This window comes from Anguilla rostrata, chromosome 8 (genome assembly GCF_018555375.3).
Source record: "Anguilla rostrata isolate EN2019 chromosome 8, ASM1855537v3, whole genome shotgun sequence".
NCBI lineage: Eukaryota > Metazoa > Chordata > Actinopteri > Anguilliformes > Anguillidae > Anguilla > Anguilla rostrata.
Genome location: NC_057940.1, coordinates 36042203 through 36063091, shown reverse-complemented (window position 1 = coordinate 36063091; position 20889 = coordinate 36042203). Strand labels below are relative to the sequence as shown.

Here is a 20889-nt window from a genome sequence, read left to right as displayed (position 1 = left end):
CCTCATATTCCCGTTCTTAGCCGGCAGGAGTGGAACCCGGCGTCGTCGCCTGCCGCTGTGTCCCGTCCGCTGCAAGGCTTGATGCATTGTGTATTCAGAGGCGCCCTTCTGCACACCGCTGTGGAAAACAGCTGTTATTTGAGCATTTGTAGCCTTTCTGAAAGCTCCAACGAGTCTGCCCATTCTCCTCTGATCTCTTCCATTAACAAGGCGTTTTCGCCCGCAGAACTGTTGCTCACAGGATGTCTTTTGTTTATCGCACCAGTCTCTGTAAACACTAGAAACTGTAGAGCAGGAAAATCCCAGGAGGGCAGCTGTTTCTGAGATGCTAGAACCACCATGTCTGGCACCAACAATCACGCCACGGTCAAAGTCGCTTAAATAATGCATGTTGTTCCTCCTGATGTTTGGTCAAACGACAACTGAACCTCTTCACCATGTTCGCATGCTTTATATATTGAGTTGCAGCTGGTTTTGAAGCAGCAGGCTATTTGTGTAAACGAGCAGGGGTACCTAATAAAGTGGCCACTGAGTGCATATCTGGAATAAAATGGAGCTGTTTGCTTTTCCGTCTGTGGCGAGTTGATTTTGATAATTGCTGAGCTTCAAACTGTCTCGGCGAATAAAAACAAAATACAATTTCAACTTAATCACCAGTCAAATGAAAGGACAAATGTTCATTGAGCCCAGCCCCGTGTCAGATTTAATTTGTTTCTTTTGAGTGCTATGTGATTTAGCAGCTGATTAAACCCCCTCAAATACCCCATAGTTGAAAGTGTGGACCAAAACATAAATAGATGGAAAATTCAAATGAGAGAGCTCCATCTCTTTATCTGACCTAATTTCCACCAAGCCTTACCAGCATGCACTGCTTGGCTTACTGTGCTGCTGCATAGGGGTTCACTTCAGACACAATGTTCTCATATCAGGGAAAGAAAGGGTGTTTCTGGGGGTTGAAACACGCTGTCAGATTGCCTAATAAAAAATTCTTCGAATAAAAAATTCACATTGCCCCTTCTATTGAAAATAATAATATCAAATCTCTGCTGGTCATGGATATCTTGTGTTACTTTCTTTAGGTGGACATGAATGTTTTCACAAATGGAATTTTTTAAATTTCATCCCTAACCAATATAAATCTTAAATATGTATCTGTATGGACTGAAGAAGGGTAGAAATTATACATTTATCATTGTCCAAAGAATTAGAAAACGCACCCTAAATTCTCATTTCTGTGTTCCATTGCTGTAACTGATTACCTCAGTGAGAACAATGCATTTTTACATTAAGTACAATAATACTACTACTACTACTAATAATAATAATAAGATTATTAATAATAATAATAATAATAATAATAATAATAATAATAATAATAATAATAATAATAATAATAATGTCACAAAGCTGAATATTCAGCTAATGCATAGTTTATATTTTAAATTTTAAGAATGCTCAACAATGTCAGAAGTATTATTATTTATTAGTTAATCTGATATCCAATAGTGGATGTGACCTGACAGATTTCTACTTACAAAAGAATAGAAATGAATTGGGTCCATATAGCACAGATAATTGATCTCGAGGCACTTTATAGTGGAGGATGGGTGACTCACCTCAACCAGCACCAGATTCTCCGCCCACCGGGGTGATGCACGGCAGCCATTAGGCTGAAGAACACTCGCCACACACAAGGTGTGGCGGTGAGGGAAGGATTTATTAAACCAATTAAACTGGGAGGTGATTTGATTTCCGGATTGGGAATTTTTCCAGGACTCCAGAGAACTTGCTAATCTTCGGAATACGTGCCACGGGATCTTTAATTACCGCCGCATGTCAGCAGTTTGCTTTAACGACTCATTCGAAAGATGACATCAGCTTCCCGTCGCTCCGCTGGGGGTACTGCTTCGGTCCAGAGGGAAGACTGCCCCCTACAGGGCCGACAGCACTTCCTGCCTCGGCCTGGTTTCCCGGGAGACCGTCCATTTAAGCACTGCTGTAGTCAAACTCTGCCCTACTTATCCTCAGCATCAGCCATTAGGCAGAAGCAGAATGCAGCCAGCAAGGCTGCGGGTGCAAGTGCAACCATTAATTTTAACAAGGAGAACATTGTCCTAATTTGATGTCACTTTACTGATCCTTCCACTGATGAAAGGTTAAAAATAATCATATAGTTTATGTCTATAGCTATATCTAAAGATACATTGATAGTTTATATGTCTTACCTCCAGTACCCTGCTTCTGAAACACACGTCTTCGACTGAGCTGTGTGGCCCGGCTATATTGAGAGTGGATGTGACTGCCCCAGAGACAGAATTCTTATTGCCATTATATCAGGCAGATATTTCCAGGACGAGGGACAGATATCTTGTAAAACTGTTACCTTGTAATTGGCACTTATATTAGGGAGAAGTTCCCCTTCTTGACACAAATCGATAGGAGCAAAAAAGGGGTAAAAGGGTCAGGGGATGATCTAAAGCTGTACAAACCAGAAAAACATTCCATTGTTTGAGCTGACATTTGGACACTCATTAGTACTCTTTCCTGCCCAACAGTTACGTCGTATCCACATCCAGCACAACTAGCGGGCTACACACTGTAGAAAACATATCTATTAAATGTCTAATCCACGCTTTTTAGTACATTTTTATTTTTAGCAGACACTCTTATTCAGAGCAACTTACACAGCTCACATTCTTTTACATAATCAACACAATCCATTTAGCTGGATATTTACTGAACCATCCCTGGTTAGGTATCTTGCTCAAGAGTATAGCATCCCACACTGAACCTACAGTCTCAGAGCTTCAGGACCAGTTCCCTCCCCATCATAGTACAACGCCGCCTTTCTTTTTTGAGTATCTCTGAGTATACTTCAGCTTATAGTACAGTTATTGGGCCTCATTCACTCCTTTATTCCAAAATTCTTCTGACTTTTGTTGTTAATAAAAGTTCCTTTGAAAAACCAACATGGAATTCATGAAATATGTGCAGGCCTTTGATTTTGTGCCTGTCCCGGATGTATCAGGTGATAAATGTCGACTGTTCATAAACTGGATGCGTGTGCCTGTTCATGGTGACTAGCATAAGGACACACCCAAGCAATCCCATAAAAAGCATGGCGACCTCGGGGTCGCGTGCAAACATCAGCCACTCGTCGCTCTCCGCAAACGTATCTGTGTGGCGCTTAAAGAGCAAAGGACGCCCTCCCTCCCCAAGGCACGATGGGCCAACTAATCCAAAAACAGCAAATATGCCATTGCTAAGTGTTGGGTTTGGCTTGGTGCTTGATGGGCTTTAAATTATCATTATGAATCCTCATCGTCAATCACTTTAATCAATAAACATAATAAAATACATGTGTTCACAACAAGGTTATTTTTGTAAACTAAACTGAAGACTAAAAGATGAAAACTAGGTGTGAAAAACATTGTGAACTGAAATAAAAATAAGATTTTGGAAATACTAAAACTAATCTAAAAATAGCAAACCCACTCTTAAAATAAAACTAAAGTGAAATTGAAATCAAAATTGAAAACCAAATAAAAATTAAATTTGAGGATTCATATAGGTTAGTTAATTTCATTAAAATCAATGGCCTATTTATTTTTTATATATTATACTATTAATATAATAATTGTATTGATTTTTTTAAAGATTGTTGTTAATATGAGTTTGTAACCAAAAATGACTGAATAAATAATAAAGTATTCTGAATAGACACATCTTCAGTATATAATTATGCATTTGTGCATGTTTCCAAACATACAGATTTTGATCATACCAAACAGCAAATTGAGATAAGTAAAAAAATGATGAATGCTAAAATATTTATGGAAACAAACACAGGAACAAAGCACAGTTAACAATCAAATCTGATCGTATGCATGTTTCATGAATTGAGTTTAATTTCTGAGATTTTCTTGCTAGAATGTATCGTTTCTATATTTAAAAGAATATATATTTATAACTAGCCAGGGACAGCTTTACATGTACGAAGGGAAGAGATGCATGCTATGCAATGTTTTATAAATGAATCATTACATAATGCATCCTTGAAGAGATAAATTAATGAGTTATGAAATATGCTCACAATAAGCTGCACATACAATACACTTTTTAAAGATGGATGATATTTAGCGGAATCTGTTATTCAGACCAGACCTTAACAGAGTCTGTTATTCAAATCAGATTTGGTTTTTTCTTTGACTTTGTATTTAGAAGATAAGGGGCAAAAATATTCCCTTGGTAGTTCAGCAAACGCATAAAATTCTATCTGGATCGGCGCTGGAGCAGCTAAGGAAAGCGATCCCTGGAAATGGAGTTTAGCAGGGAAACCTGGTTCACTGCTCACAATAATTACAGAACCTGTCCGCCAGTAGCAGTGTTACCTGTCTAATCTGTATTAAGGGGTGAAATAGGATGCCTGCCGCTGTCATCGTTATTCACTTCAGGTCCTCCGCTTCGGTCTTGTTGTTGATCATGCTCTCCCCATGGCTGCTTATCTGTCTCCATATAAAACATAAATACTGATTAACAGTGCCTTCCGTAGCCTGTCGAATACTGGGGAGAGTTCAGTGTGTAAATATTGCACATCAATTTGCACAGGCCTTGTGGGAGGTGAAGTCCAAAAAAAATAAAGGTTTAAGGAACATTTATAGGCTAGTTCTGGGATTCAGGTCCCATAACCACTTGTGAGAGGGGAGTCTTTTTTCCTGAATGTATTTTAAATGTTTAAATAATGTTGTTTTTTTTTGGTTTTTATTTGGATGATGTTACCTCCGGAAAATCCACACAGTGAAATAATGTGTGGAAATTAAGATTGATTTATTTATTTATTGACTGACTGACGGACTGATTGATTGATTGATCGATTGACTGATAGATTGATTCATTGATTCATTGATTGGTTGGTTGGTTGGTCGGTTGATTGATTGATTGGCTCGTGTAGAACGTAACGGCAGTTGAAATAGTCGTGCCTATTACTGTCTCCGAGCGTCGAGCCTAATGATGCACCCTCATTTATCGATGCCCCCCCCCCAAACAAGTGCACCACAGTGGAACCGCTAACCCATTTGCAGTCTGAGAACTGAGCGTGCTCACGCAGGAGAAAGTGCCTTTGAGACAGAACAACCGTTCCTCTGGAAAGACGTGCTGCGCATTAATTTGAGCGAAGTGCACGTTCCTAGCATTTAGCATTCCGCTATTCACACCGAGCCCACGCTGGCAGGACGGCGGCTTCTAAGCGCTGCGCAGAGGACAATGCCATTAGCTCGCCACTGCTAGGAGGTGCCTCGAAATTAAGGTGAGGCACTTTTTTTCGCAGGCAAATCATTATGGCCTTTTAACAACCACTCCAAATCACCCCGAAGGCCAATTCAGCATTGCCGGAGGGCTGGAGGTGATCGCATAGAATCTTCTCCTCAGCTTCTGAATGGGTAAGGCCAAGAGAAAATGGCAAAAATATAAATGATTATGTTAATCACAATCCACTAAGGCTTAGCAATGCCTCGCCCATTAACGGGTGACACTAATTCATTTCCTTTGAGTTCTCAGATTGCGGGAGAACTCGTTCAGAAGAGGAGAGGCAGTGGCTTTCTGTACATTCTACATAATGCACACCCTTTGAATTGAAGCCTAGCATATTTGCTAGTGCCCTCCAGGGTGTCTCCTGGCTCAAAATGGGGCTTAGGTGGTGACTTTATGCAACAGCGTCTGCAGTCAGTCTGGCTTCACTGCCATTGTCAACTTGACGTCAAGCGTCGTTTCTTTATATTTAGCCACACTTAGAACGTGAAGTTCTGGTTGTCAAGAGACCGCCACAATGCATTGAGATAAAGAGGCTATAAAAATGAAACAAAAATGGGAACAATTAAATTAAATATTTACTGAAGGGTTACATATTGTAAGTGCCAGAATTGGGGGGGCGATATAGTCCATGCTGTATACACAGGAATAGTTTACTGTATTTAAATTACGTATACACATTCACTCAGAGAATGCTTGCACCATCCCTTTTGGTATTACTTGTTCCTTAAACAACATTTTTCAGAAAAAAATGTTGTTTAAGCTTTTCAGAATTTTATTTCTCAGTTCAACCTGCACAGATAGGCAAAGACATCCATCCATCCATTATCTATACCCGCTTATTCCTGGTCAGGGTCACGGAGGTGCTGGAGCCGATCCCAGCACGTATTGGGCGAGAGGCTGGAATACTCCCTGGACAGTTCGCCAGTCCATCGCAGGGCATGCACACCACTCACTCACACACAATATAGACTCTACAATTAACCTCACCTGCCTATCTTAATGCATGTGTCACAAAGAGAGACTTCTTAACACAGACTGTGTTGAAAGCAACACAAAATGTGTTGCCCTTAACTAGACATAGAGCTGTGTTTAAAAAAATGACTCATTTTTTTTTACTGTTTTGAGGGTGTAGGTTAATGCTAATACAGGAGAATCCACTTAGCTGCATAACGGATTAGTGCATAATTCGGGTATTTGCATAGAATTGCCAAATCCTGACTCATTTCCCATTCATTCCATTCCATCGGATATTTTCATGGAATGTGTCCAATTGCATCGCACAATGCTCCATATATACACCTTAAAAGTCAGCAGATGCAGCATAAATAAACCAACGGTTGCCCTATAAAAACACAAAGCTGTCAGTGCTGGCGACGGCAGGCGGCTTCCGTTGAAAGTCGTGTCGATAGTGGACGCCTGAGCGCCACGCGTGGTCTTCGGCACTCTCTGCCAGCCTCCTTCTGTTATCCAATCAGGCGGATTCTTTTGTAGTGCATCTGAGGTTGCACATAAACTAGAAAGCAGTCCAAACTTCAAAAAAAAAACTTGAAAAGCAGTGTCATTCTTGATCAATTGTACCAATAAACGCAAAACCATTTCTAATTGTTTTATAGGTGCTTTTTTTTACACACGATTTCTCCTACTGGCAAATTAGGCACCTTGATAAAACACTTAGCTGGCCTGCCTAAGACATTTTAATGCCGTAAAAACCCTGCCCTCCATGCGCCTCTCCCTCTCTGCCATTTAAAGCACTGCTTTGAAATGATATGGAATCTTAACTCCTGAATACATATTTCTGGCAAACAATATCCCTATTCTTCCACCTAAAACCTCCCCATCATCTCCTTACAATCCTCTGTGGAAGAGTGCAGGATTCTCTGAGGTGCAGTGATTTGATTCTCTCAGGTCCAAGGTGTCAATAAGACATTGCTGGAAGTCCAGATCAAACAGAACAGGAGTCCCCTAAACATTTACAAATGGAATTAAACTGAATGCTCTTGGCCTGCTTACCAGCAGGCAGTACTCTGCAGGCAAGAGACTATACGCTCGCCATTTTATCTCACTCTGAGAATCCATTTGTTTCCAGCATCTACAGTAAATGATTGTGGAGGAATGTACAGTGTATGTCATAATCAGGAGGAGAGATTAATCACCATGCAGGCATTTGGCATCTGAGACCTGGCCGTTCCTGAAAATGGAATTACCCGGGAAACCAAGAGAGGAGATAATCAGCGTCCGGGGTGGTGAAACAATCTTTGCCTCCGTGATTCACTCTGTCACCCGTGTGCGTTTCTCATCTGCCGCGCGCAAACTCCCCGCCGGAGACGAGGCGCCGGATTCCGGCTCCCCGTGTCAGTCAAGCGCCCTGCCGAGGATCTTTCGGATTGACAATATGGCTGACATGCGCAGTAGATGTGAGCAGAATAAGAGAAAACACCTCAGTAACTGCTAGAATAGCATGCCTTCGTCGGCTGCTTTCGTTTAAGAGAGAGAGGGCGTCGCGTCTTTCACAATTTCACAAACCTTCTCTGAGTGTAAATCTTTAATGCTAAACAGCTTTAATTAGGTGCTATAATATGTTCAGTGCACAATAACACTGAACATATTATGTCCAGCTGATGCCTGAGGTGAAGTCTATTCCTGTATTCGTCCCAAGTGCTCCTGTGAATATTACACCTTCCTCCTATCTCAGGTGCAGACAAAGCACACTGAAAATGGTGGTTCCTGTTGGATACTCACTGATTCTGCGAACAGAGCCACTCAGAAATAACTGCGTAATTTTAGCAATGCCGACAATAATCACATGATCATTATGGATCTACACCTGTTCATTCACTCTAATAATTCATGATGCTCACATATGTCCGCACTTAAAAATAACACAACAGTGATACAGAGGTATCGTTAGAGACTACTATCTGCCTATGTATACTTTTTTTTTTTTGGGGGGGGGGGGGGCATTTCCTGTCATGTCTCAATGTCTAAACTGACAGCCCTCCCCCTGAAGAGTCCACTGAGCTCATACAGAATGCGCAGCCACAGCAAGCTCAATCTTCGTCCTGTCCTTGTACTCCTCCTCATCAGCCTCCGGAAGCATGAAGTCTCTTTCAAAAACAATTTTACACAGCAAGTAAAGTGCAAAACAGAAACTTGTTCCATATCTTAGGGCTAATTAGGATGGAATTCACGGAATATATTGGAGACATCCTTGAATTTCTGGGTCATGTTCGCCCGAAAGTAAGGACAACTCAGAAAAAGTTACATTCTCATTTAAAGGGTCTTTGTTCTGCCGTTGCACCACAAGGTTTTCTTCCTTTATGTAGAAATAAAGCAGAGCACGAACCATTTCTTTTTCGGTGTGCCCTGTTTGTCTTAATGAACGAGGCAGTTGTGGCATCACGGTTTATTGGGTTTATCGTGCTTCCCTCTAACGGGGCCAAGAGGAAGATCAGAGAGATCGGCCTGTGGCCTCTGACTTCAGCTGTGACAGCACCACAGGCCTTGCCCACGTCACATTTAGCAAACAACTGAAGCAAACACTGGCCGTCCCTGGGAAATGTCCTGGTGAAGTAATTGTCATGAGAGGCTCGGGAATGGCTATAGAATTTACGCACACGAAAAACAGAGTCTCTCGCGTCCCGCTTGCGCTCTGTACCAATGCAGGGTGAATCATTTCACTTTACGTTGTCACTTCACTGTTTAGTCATTCCTGTTCTCTTGACGGCTTCTAAAATAATTGGGTGACTATGTTTTAAAATCTTATTTAAAAAAAAATAAGTAGTAAGAATATTATTTTAAAATATTTATCCTCATACGTAATCAACACAGACTCAACTGCTGGTAAACAAATTATGCTAAGCCACGTTGAGCTAAAATATGAATTAATATATGTTATTAGAATTTTAGGTTATTGGCTGTCTGGTTTACACGGTCGGTTATACAAGATGTATGAGAAACATATTTGGTTTTAATGGATAAAGGCTAGTTGCCTTACACTAGTTGCCATAACAATTGTGTTCCATGTTGAGAAACAATTGCCACACATCAAAAAATGATGCAAAGAATCACATCAAAGCTATGACCAATCATTTGCCTGTAAACCAATTATGTTGTTGAAAAATGGGACTACAGGGAACATAAAAATGGGACTACAGGGAACATAAAAATGGTACATTTTAGGAACATGAAGCAAGTCCAATGACGTGCAATTATAAATGTCTTAATACCTTTTTTAAACAAACTGTTAAATATCAGAATATATTAGTAAATATTCTAGCAGGGACCTATTTTCCAAACAAGAACATGATACGAAGGGAGAAATTAATGGATAATGATCAATGTTATGTGACTGGAAAACCAGTTTGTCCATACACTGATGTTTGTTGGTTATCTAGTGAAGTTATATTGCATTTGGATCCCAGATTATGAAAATCAATGCTAACACTGCACTGGAGTTTGAAGGGCTGTCTTTTTATCCCTGGCTTAACAGTGATATTCACATTTCAGTAAAGACCTGTCACACTATTATATAAATGTGCATTATTCTATTAATATGCATCACTTTCCCTTGTCTCTGCTCTCTCTCTCTCTCTCTCTCTCCCTCCTCTCTCTCTCTCCTTCCCTCCCTCTTCTTACTGCTCTCTCTCTCATATTTTACTCCTGATAGAATATCATGTTTTAGTATACACAGGAATATATCATTTTTACTAATTTGTTTATGCTGTTATGTACAAATGCATGAAAAACATAACAGAAATCATTAGGGGTCAGGGTGTGTTGTGGGTTGTACAAAGGTTGATAGAAGCAAGAGTAATTATCGATCTTGTTTTCAAATTTATAAGCTGAAGCAAGATCTGATTTTTTTTTTTTACAGCCACAAGGTATGTTGATGTCGATATCGGAGGTTGAGCTTATTATAGCATTTCAGTTTGGGAATATGGAAGACCAAAGGTTCTCTTCTCTTCTCTCAATCTCTCACCTTCACAGCGTGAAGATCAGAAAGCAAGGCATCACTGCTTGTTGTTGTGTGGTCCATATCAGTACAGTCAGGTCAAGAAGACATATAACTGCAATATATTCCGCACTGGATTACCAGGGAGACCCTATTATCCTCCTCTCATTCTATAGATATGAGAATCCTGTCTATAGAGAAATGGATGAGGCAGAGGAAGGGGGAAGAGGAAGTGGTTTAGGATGACTGGCAGACGGGTCAGGCATCTGATGGATCTGATAGAACAACATTGAATAGAATCTCCCATCGCCTCGGACAGAAGGCTCTGGTGGAGAAGAGGAGGAAGGGAGAGGTGTTCGGATGTCAGTCACGGAAGGGGAATGGAGAGGGAGACACGAGGAGAAGGAAGAAAAATGAAAAAAAGAGAAGACAGAAGAGGAAGAGGAGACAGGAAACATGGTGGACCAGATATGAGGAGGAAAATGACATGTATTACTGTAACACCACCGAGCCGGTGGCGGAATTGAGGGAAAAAAGCCACAATTATGCTATTGTGTGGAGTTGCCGTTAAAACACAAAATCCCTAATCTGGAGGACAGCACAAGTTAAATAACGAAGCGGAGAATGTGAAGAAATTCTAATCACATCTCTTTAATAAGTCGTTAATCAGCATTGTTAGATAATTGTCATTATTATGACTTCATTCATAATTCATGTGTTATCACATCCAATTACTATTCATTTTGCCCAAGCAATTCGAACAGTTTAGTTCTATGAACAGCAATGTGCCTTGATTGATAGCACGGGGCAGATTTATGTTCTGCTTTGAAGAGTTGAAGCTTTGAACCTTTTTTATTTTTTGCATAACAGGGACCTATCGGTGTGTAGTGGCCATTTTCATTTGAACGGAGGCTGCTGTTAAGCTTTAGAAATGGAAAGCTCTGGCTAAATAAAAGGAATAATGCCACTTTATGTCATGTGAGTCAAAAAAAACAATTGTGCAGTGTTAGGATGAAAAAAGGGAGAAACATTCAGAGCTGATTGAACCTAGACTTTAATTAACCGATTTGTTTAGACATTGTGTTATGCAAATAAAATAAAATTGTATTAAGTACTAGAAATCGAAAGAGCAAGCAGCTCTGCCATTAAAGGATTTGGTTTGTCTTGAACATGGGTTTTTTTTTTGATCCAAAAACAGAATTCAATACTGGACCCTGACCTCTCTCTGGAACTTCATGGTTTAAAAAAATCAGCCGGGAGTCTTTTTTCCCCCTTTTTTCCTTGACTTTATGGATTCTTTAGGTGTGCAAAGATTTTCTTAAAAGAAAATAATAATAACCCACTAGGTTGCCATCTCAGAGGTGGATTATTGCTATGCTCAACTGTCCAGATTGCATTCTGCCCACCCTTCAGCGAATAAAAACTGCTGCTGTAAGGGTTTTAACTGATACAGATAAACAAAAAAATTGATCACATATCTCATATCAAAGCTTCACTTTACTGGCTCCAATAAAACACTGTATCCAAACTTCTATTGTTTACCTGCATTGTGCATAGCAAGCCAGCTTCCTCTTAAGAAAGAGCTTACTATTCTGTACAGTCCTGATAGACTATCGCGGTCTCAAACAGCCATGTCCTAATTCGTTCTTCCCCAAAGCTCAAAAAGCCTAAACCTTTTTCGAGGGGGAAAATATAAACACAAAATTTCACGCGCAAGCATTTTAAAATGGGGTTTTAGCAAAAGGGGAGAGAACAGAGAAACACGGGGACGCGCCTCTAAGGCAACCAACCGTTCGCGTTTTTAGGTCGGTGGACTCTGATTAAGAGTTTGACCTTCACCACCAGAAAGGTTATTAAAATGACACTACACGCTAGCTGAGAGGAGAACATTTTGTCCTTCCTTTGCTGTATGAAATAAACCCAAGCTTCAGCATAGGAACAAATAAATTCCCCAAGCAATCGTACAGCAATGGTCAAAAAGCTGCTTTTAAAACTGCCACCACTAGACATCCAGTTCATCATTTCTACTCTGGCTCTCCCCCTACTCCTTCAGGGTGAGATTAGGCCCCTTTAACCCATTTTGGACGGGAGGAAGGGACGTGCATGTTGTGCCATGACACTTGCCAAAAAGAAAACAAACAAGTGTGAAAGTATGCATTGTCACAAAAGTCATCTCTTCCTTTTGAGTATTAATTCCAGTTTGCTATAGGGCACACCATATTTAACTATAGTACAGTTGTGATGTCATAGCGTTACTGCAGCCAAGGTTCATATGTGTGACTCACTATACAGCATCCACAAACTGACACATGAAGCTGTGAGACTTCCGCACAAGCTAATTTAATGTGATCATTACTGGATAGTGAGAACGCTTTATTTTTTTTTTTTAAAACAAGTTTTGAACCTGGATATTTTCCTTTTTCACCCAATTTAGAATGTCTGTTTACATTTGGAAGGCGCGTCCCGTTGTCGTTTGATTACAGAGAGCGCAAACGAGTGACGGGTCGCAGATGGAGTCCGAGGCCCCGGTGCGTCAGCGGCGTTTGCACAGCGAACCCCGGTAAGCCCCCTCACCCGCGGTCTCTCCACTCCTCCCGCTGCCCGGCGCTGTCGACATCCTGTATAATCCGGTTAAACACCGATCGGACCGGAGGAAAGCTGCCTCAGACAGCGCCGAGCTGACGTACCGTGAAGCTGGGACCGCGGAGTGAGAGGGAACTACCGCGGGTTCGATTTGCCCGGACCTGACAACGGTGCTCTGCGGAAGCCCCGGGCTGCTTTGACTTCTTTTTTTCTTTTTTTTTTGTGGTTCAGGTCTTAATAATTGATTTAAAAAGTTTCTGTTTAAATTAGTTTACTTCAGGGGAAATGTCTGACTCCCCCCCCCCCCCCCCCTCACAATCGTTCACAGTTTTGCAAATTTCAAGGTTTTTTATGATCTCTCAGGAGTGTTATATAACACCCAGATATCACATCAGGACATCTCTTTGTGTACAAACAAGTAAAACTTGAATGTACCTCATATTATCACACAAAAAATGAAATATATTTTCTGGTATTTAATCGTTTCTTCCATTCCGTGTTAGGTTTCAACTCCGCGTTCCTTTTTAGCAAATACGCCTCTGCTGAGAAGCATATATCAAATGAAATGTCATTGAGTTGGATTCATTAAGCATGCTCCTGTGCTGTGTAAACATTGTAATCTTGTTTCAGAGGGGCCTGGTTAACTTTATTTCATTTAAAAAGAATGCATCCATTTATTGGCTGCTAATACAAGCCAGAAGACGAATCGGCAGAGAGCTTTTCGAAGCGCCTCTAGCTCACGTTCCAGCATTCACTTCAGTGTCTTCTGAATTCAGAGTTTTTGTTCACAACGCAACAGATGGATGCCATGGCTGTACTCATCAGCATCGTAGACGACGCCAGGAACGAGCAGTTAGGTTTATAAGTTGCGGCTGACGCGAATGCGTTTGCAGATTAATACACCGTGGCAACACCATGGAGTAGGTTAACGTTTCCTTTCCCCATACGGCAAACAAAATATGTCTGTTTCGTTGATGATAGCACTTCCCTGTGTGGACTGTGTAATGCAGCTAATTAGAATAACAAAAAAACATCTGGCTAACAAGCTCCCAAAATATTGAAATCACAGGATTTGCAGTCCAAATGAAGAAATGTAGATTAAGCATCCTAGCTTCTAGTCGCGGCAAGGGTGCGTGCGATTCTCGTGAGTATACATGTGTATACGTGAGTGTCATGGGGCTTTTTGTCTACTTCTGTTTAACATGCAATACAATAAAATTACATAAACAAAGCATCCTAGTTCCAAGGAGTTAGGTCACATTCACACGCAGCTGCTTGCGCACTTTCAAATGGCTCTGCTTCAATGCATTAGCGTGACTGTGTGTTTAAATCGATATGAAACCCTGCTTATGCGCATTCGTGTTTGTCAAAACAGGGGACGCGAGAGAAACTGTCACGGAGGGATCTGGCACTGGCCACCAACCGCGGGGAGAGCGCTAAGAACCCGCCGGGCTGAGGGCGCGGCAGGCTGGGTTCTGCCCCGCTGGAGCTGGCGCCGCACCCTGACCGCGCAGCCTGGCGTTCCCGCGCAAAATCAGCTGAGCGACCCGCGGACGCTCCTTCCGCCGGTACGGATTCGCCCGGGGTTAGGTGTGAAAGAACCACGCGCCGCAGACTGGCCCGAGGAAGCGCTTTGATGCGTTTCACACCCAGGTCAGCGGTCTGATGAAGTGTGTGTGTGTGTGTGTGTGTGTGTGTGTGTGTTGGGGGGGTGTGGGGGGCAGTTCAATCTGTTGAGAGATAACATGTCCAACTGTTCCTGCTGCCCACCCTGAGAATATCTCTCTATCACCTCCTATCCTCCGATCCTGCAGGTGATATCATCATACAGTACGTCTCAGGTGGCTAAACGCCTACTTCTGCGCAGGTGTCCTTACATGTGGACCTGTGATAAGGAAGCTAGTCTCAGCACCAGAGACTTCCTAATATGGAATCCATTTTCATACGTCTACAGGGAAGAGGAGTAACGCATTTGTCTGTAAAATGGCAGTTGCTTCACGGGTATGCTGCAAGGAAGACATGGAACCGGGGGTCTTGGCTTCCTCTGATCCGGTTCAGCTTTTGAGGTTGGGGGGTGTGGACCAGCCAATGCGCGGGTCATGCATGAATAAGGCCCTCCATTGATCTCATAGCGCTCAGCCTCCCGTGATGGATCGTATTCCACGGCTGAAATGAACACGATTGCATGAATGCGAATGCAAGTGCTTGCCTACAGCCAACCTTGGGAATTAGAGCGCATTCCCCATCTGACCAATGGCGAAACCCATCCGGATGGCAACTTTACTGTTGCCCGGTCAGCTCCATAAAAGAACCATGAGTGGATATGGACCCGGTCTTGATATTCATCTGTTTTATTCATAGCCAAGTAAAAATAATCATACGATGCCCTAAAGCATTAAAATACCAGTGTATAAAATACAGAGTGTATTGATACACCAAGGATGCCAATGAGAGTGTGAGGAGAGTTCTTCTTCCTAATGTTATTGTTGCTTAAAGGACCCCTAAGGCTGTGCTTTGATAAATGGCTGCCATTTCAAATGAACGTCCAATTAGAACAGTAATACATAAACACAATCAACTGTCATTTTGCCCGAAGCAAAATGCACGCGAACAAGTACATAAAACCGGAGCATGCCAAGGACACTCAAAGTCACATGGTCCTAATAAGACAGACTAAAAAGACCGGGCGCGTTCTTGAACAGCTGTTTCGTTTTTGCGAACTGTCCATTCGTAACCGGAGGCTAGCCCCAGTTGCTGCAATCTCCTCTATTAGTCCCGGACGCAGGGAGCGCGCGCTGGCAGGTGCGCCGTCCCCCGGGGGCACGTGCGGCTAGCTGTCACTCCGCAGCCCAGCAGCTGCAGCTGCGCAGTAATTGTGCAGCAGACCGTGTGACTGACGCAGCTGGCGTAGGCGCTGGTCAACACTGACTTCTCTTTCATCGCAGCGGTCTGCACCGGATGAATATTTTGGGATGTTCACTTTCTGGAGCTCGCTTTCTGGGGTATTTGTTTTTTATTTTTTATTTTTGTTGTGCGATAAAGGGTGCACTAAAACTGAAATAATATCAAGGAGCACCAGCTAGTGAAAGCCACCCCTTTAGAAGATCCTACATTCTTCCTGCTGCTGGGTGGAGATTTATTTCATTCTTTCTAATCCTAGGGACCAGCTCTTTGGTGAGAGTTTTGGAGAGAATTTAAAGCTCAACGTGTTGCATTTTTGTTTTGTTGTGTGTGTATTTTTTTCACCCAGTAAACAGCAATAGCAGCGTGGTCTGCATTCGCACATTAAGAACCAGAATATTACATTGCTACATTCCTTGCTTTAATACTAATGGGTCACTTCCAATGATATGACAAGCTGTGGCTCACTTTGCCATAATGAAGCACCGACTTATTTTACTTTCCCTATGCAACACATCGAAGCATGCTCCTTAGAGATTGTGAAGCCTGGTATAGCACCTAGGACCATGTTGTGAAACATACATGATTACATGACCATAAAACATTATATACCTAATTTCAGTTTGGAAAAAGGCAGTCAAATGTTCAGTATAGCCATTCAGATGTTTAATTTTTGCAGACAAACATTCCTAAAGCCCTAATCCAGTAGCAGCTGTCAAGACAGCAAATGGATATGCTCAAGCTAACTGAGAAGCAGCAAAAATAGAGGTTAGATTTTTCAATGGCTGGGTCATTTTCAGGTACAATATATAGTGTGCATATTACTATTGCCTTGCATATTGAGGAGAATAAATAACTGAAAATAAACCGATAAAAATGCTGAACAGAGGTTAACATAATTGACTGGGGAAAACATTGACCTCAGCCTAGAATTGATATCAGGCTTCTGGATGATCCATAAACTCATCAGTACCTTCCACGCACATCAGAACCTCCATTAATCTCCAAAGCCGTTTGAAGCAGTCTACGCCCTCACTCGTTTCAGGCTGCACTAATCACGAGCGAGTGGCAAAACGCTCAGGAGTATCACAAGATGTGAAGCACATCCTAAGATAAGCTCTCCGCTCAGGCCAAGCCTCCTCATTGACACAAACAGAGCTGTACGTTTCACAAAGGCCATTTCCCATTGTCTCACATGAGTGGAGTCTCAGCCCCACTCCCCAGTCATCAACAAGGCAGTCGGGCAGGGACAGTGATGGAGGACTTTTTTTTACCCATAGTGCTCTGGGGGGAACGATCTTGAGAACAAAAGCAGCAGAGGTCTCCATTGTGGGCCCAAACAATGTGGTGGATGGGATGTTTCCGCCATTCAGCCCCGGGGTCAGGTAGCAGTGCTACCGAAACGCCAGATGGATGCGGCGCAATGTGCCACAACCTCCACTTCCGCGCTCTAACCGGATCTGCCGCGAAGCTGCCAAAAATTGATGGATGGCCCCAATCGCGCCGCGCTCCATTTACAGTTCCGTCTCAAAACAAACAGTGAGACCGGAGAAACGTGCCCAAAATTATTTTCTGTGCGGTTATTGTCGTGCCTCTGCGGTGAAACAGTAGGGCGAAATGGAAAAATGTGGTTCACCTGCAACAAGTACGACGCCGAGGGTCATTACGGGGACAAATTGAATACATTGGATTAAAAGAAAAACTGAAGCTTACGCTCTTTTCGCCATTCACGGAATATAAAAATCATTATGATTGCAGTTTGCCAGTAATCAATTATAAGTAATTACTTATAATCTTAATTATCTCCAGCCTTTGCAGTGTACTAACAATAAAGGCCAATAAGCCAATCAGAGCTGTTCTTTTCTGTTCTGTTCATTTCCCCAGTAATTATCTAACTGTATAAAGTAGAAGTACATTAGGAGTGTAGTTAATGGCCCCATCCATAGTTAAACAGGCTGCTGAACAGTGTATCTGTTCAACTTAATGTGTGTTTTTATGGAGTTATATGGAGATTGCATACACAATTTTCATTTGCTGCCTGTAGAGTGTTTTCGCACATTCAGTGTTTAAACTATCTCTGTTTTTTTTCTTACCTCACAGTAATCAAAGGACCCTCAATATCAATCAATACACAAATTCTACAAAGCTTTCACTTAGGGACAGCAATTTCAAAAAGCACGAACTCAGATCCCTGGAGCCCAAACATGTGACCCAGAGGGAATTAAGATTTAAGAGCATCTGTGTGAACAGAACCAATAATTTGCATTACAGAAACACACACACACACACACACATACACACACACGCACACACACACACACACACACACACACACAAAACGTACAATACCACATAATAAAATATGTACGTAAATGTGGAAACGTATATACAAACTGAGATCCACAGTGGAGGCACACAGACTCATACAGCAGATGAATGGATGTAGCTGAACACACGACGCCTCATTATAAGATCAGAGGGGGGGCATTCTAACAGGTAAAACACACGAGGAGCCCCGGAAACAAGTTGACGTATAAGAAGAGAGGCGTACTCACGGAATGAATCAGACGATGCTAGGCGCTGTTTTCCATAGATCCCTGGAGTAGCTGGCCAACACAGCAGCAGAGGAAGCAGAGCCAGGGTTGAGTGAAGAGGTTAAAAAAAAATCCAAGCGAGGGGTTAAGGTGTGGGATTTGATCAGAAGCTTTGGGGTTGCCGTGGGGGTGGGGGTTAATTATCTTTTATGGGGTGGTGGTTGTGACGGGGGGGGGGTATGGTACTGTTCACTAGGGACAAAATGTCAGATTCCCTGTTGTTGACCTCTAAAATAGCGCTGTTCCTTTTGGAAAAAAAAGATTTGAAATAGGAAAAAAAAGGAAATATCACAGCCTCCAATTATCAAAGAGAGGGAGAGAGAGGGAGAGAGAGAAGAGAGAGGGAAGGATGGCGTCTGGTTCTTTCCGCGACGGAGAGACAGAGGGTGACGGAGTGACAGAGCCTGTGGCGGCTGGAGAAACGGTGGAGCGGGGGGAAATAAATGAAAAAGCAGATTCGGTCCAAAAAAGGCCTCTCCTCCTTTCTTTCTCTCTCTCTCTCTCTCTCTCTCCCTCTCTCTCTCTGATGTATGAAGGCCTCCCCCCTCTCGGTTGAAGTTGGATTTAAAAAATGTCTCTCTAGATGAGAGGAAGAGGAGAGAAAAAAACTCAATGAGAAGAAAAAGATAAACGAAGCTGCACCTGTTCCCCTTCTCGCCGCTTCCTTCTCTCGTTCCCTCAGTCTCTCACTCTCTCTCTCTCTCTCTGTCCCTCGCTCCTCTCAGCGTATCCCTGCTGGAGCTAGAGAAACAGAGGCAGGGAATCGGTAGCTCTTCACCTTATTGCGGTGACCCGCGCTTCCAGCAGCACGCAGTGGCGGCTACGGCTAACGAGGGCGGCAGCAACGCGGCCGGGGAGCCGCGGAGACGCTACGCCGCTAGCGCCGCCGGCCGAAAGGATCGGCGTCTAACCGTTAACCCCCCCAGCCCAGGGATCTGGCCGCCCCTTCGTCCCCTCCAGCCATCGAGCTGCTCTTCCTTCCACCCTCACCTACTCCTTCCCCCCTGTCTCTTCCGCCACAGCAGCGCCGTGAAACAGACGAGCTCTCCGGGCTAAGTCCTCTCTCTCCCCCCTCTCTCCCTGCCTCGCTCGCTCTCCTCACCGCTTTCTCACTTCAGTCTCTGTGTTCTGCTGCTCTGGCCCTCTGCTCCGCGTCGAGGTTCTGCCCGGGTTCTGCGCCAATGCTTCAGTTCCCTCACGCACCGGCAAGGAAGCAGAGGTGTGAAAGTTTAAAAAATGTTTCTCGTTCAAAACTTTATCTCCCAGCTCTGCTCACAGTCCAATCCGCAAACTCGGAAAGGCCTGCGTCAAAAAAGTCAGCCGATTTTGCCGAGACGCCCAGAGGAAAATTCTGATCGTTTTTGAGAAGCCCATGGTGGTGTCTCCTTGTGAGAATCTCTCTCCTTTGTACGTCCCTCAGTTTAGTTCCGTCTCGTTGTCGCCGAGCAAAGACTTGTCCAGCCTCGGCCTTAGTTGCTTATTTTGGCCTACTGCTCCCAGTTCTTCCCTGTACTTCGTGCTGCTGTAGGTTCAAATCCAAGTTTTACGGTTGGTGGTCCAACCCAACAGCCATCCCTCATGCTTCCAGGGCAGTAGCATCGGTGTGTATCTGCGCGATTTGAAACCCAGTTCCTCTAGAACTCTTTCATCCCAGACCCAGTCCTTGTTCTGTATGAAGACAGATAGCTGCTCACTGATCCAATTTGGGCTCCAGCTGATGGAATCTCCAGTAGCAGGCCTGAGAGATAAGAGGAGGCCCGGGCGTCTGTGTGGGCGTTAGCGGACGTGAGAGTGGGCACACGTAGGTACGCTTGGCCTTGGGCAGAGCAGGAAGTGGCTCCAGGTAAGAAAGGAAGGACCGAGATAATCTGGCCCTGCAGTAAAAGAAAGAAGGGAGAAGGGGAGGTGAGTAGGTGAGAGAGAGAGGAAGAGAGAGAGAGGGAGGAGATATAAATAGGTAGGTAAAGAGCATGGGAAAGAGAAGAAGCACATAACCCCAGCTTAAAGCTCCGCTTCTCCATTTCCTCTCTGCCCTTCTCCGCTGATCCCTCCTTCTGTGTAACACCCCTTTTTTTAAATCTGTCTCATCAGCCCTCCATTTCCCAGATCCTTTTCTTTGCGCAAAGGATTTCGCCTGATTTGAAAGCCACAGGTTCCCATGCCCCATGCCCCCAACCCCCACCAACAGGAAGAAGACTGAGCCCAGGGCACACGCGCACAGGAAAGAGCCGTGGGTTGTGTGTCAGGCAGTGTGGGATATCGAGTGCCGTGGGGGAGAGGATGAACACATTAGTGTGTTTGAGAGACTACAAGGCAAACTCTTTCAGTTTGCGTGTGAATGTGTCAGACTCGGTGTGACGCCAAAGCATTGCCAAACGCTTTGTTACCAAAACAGCATAATTACCAAAGCATTGTTCCTATTGCATATCTTTCACGTCGTGTGGTCATACAGGCTCAGACAGCATACCTCTGCCATTACATAGATACACATATGCAAAGTAGTCAAGCTTGAAAGCGACTGTGACTTCTTCAATAGAATTGACTGAATGG

At 43.3% G+C, this 20889-nt stretch overlaps 1 protein-coding gene across 2 annotated transcripts in view; it reads right to left on the bottom strand.

The window, feature by feature from the left end:
- Positions 1-20889, bottom strand: part of LOC135261558 (glutamate receptor ionotropic, kainate 5-like) — a 57623-nt gene that overhangs the window by 35617 nt on the left and 1117 nt on the right. For both annotated transcript variants that reach the window (XM_064348009.1, XM_064348010.1), the window contains exon 2: positions 18301-20213. The gene's annotated coding sequence lies outside the window, so the exon portion shown is untranslated. The remainder of the gene's footprint in view (positions 1-18300; positions 20214-20889) is intronic.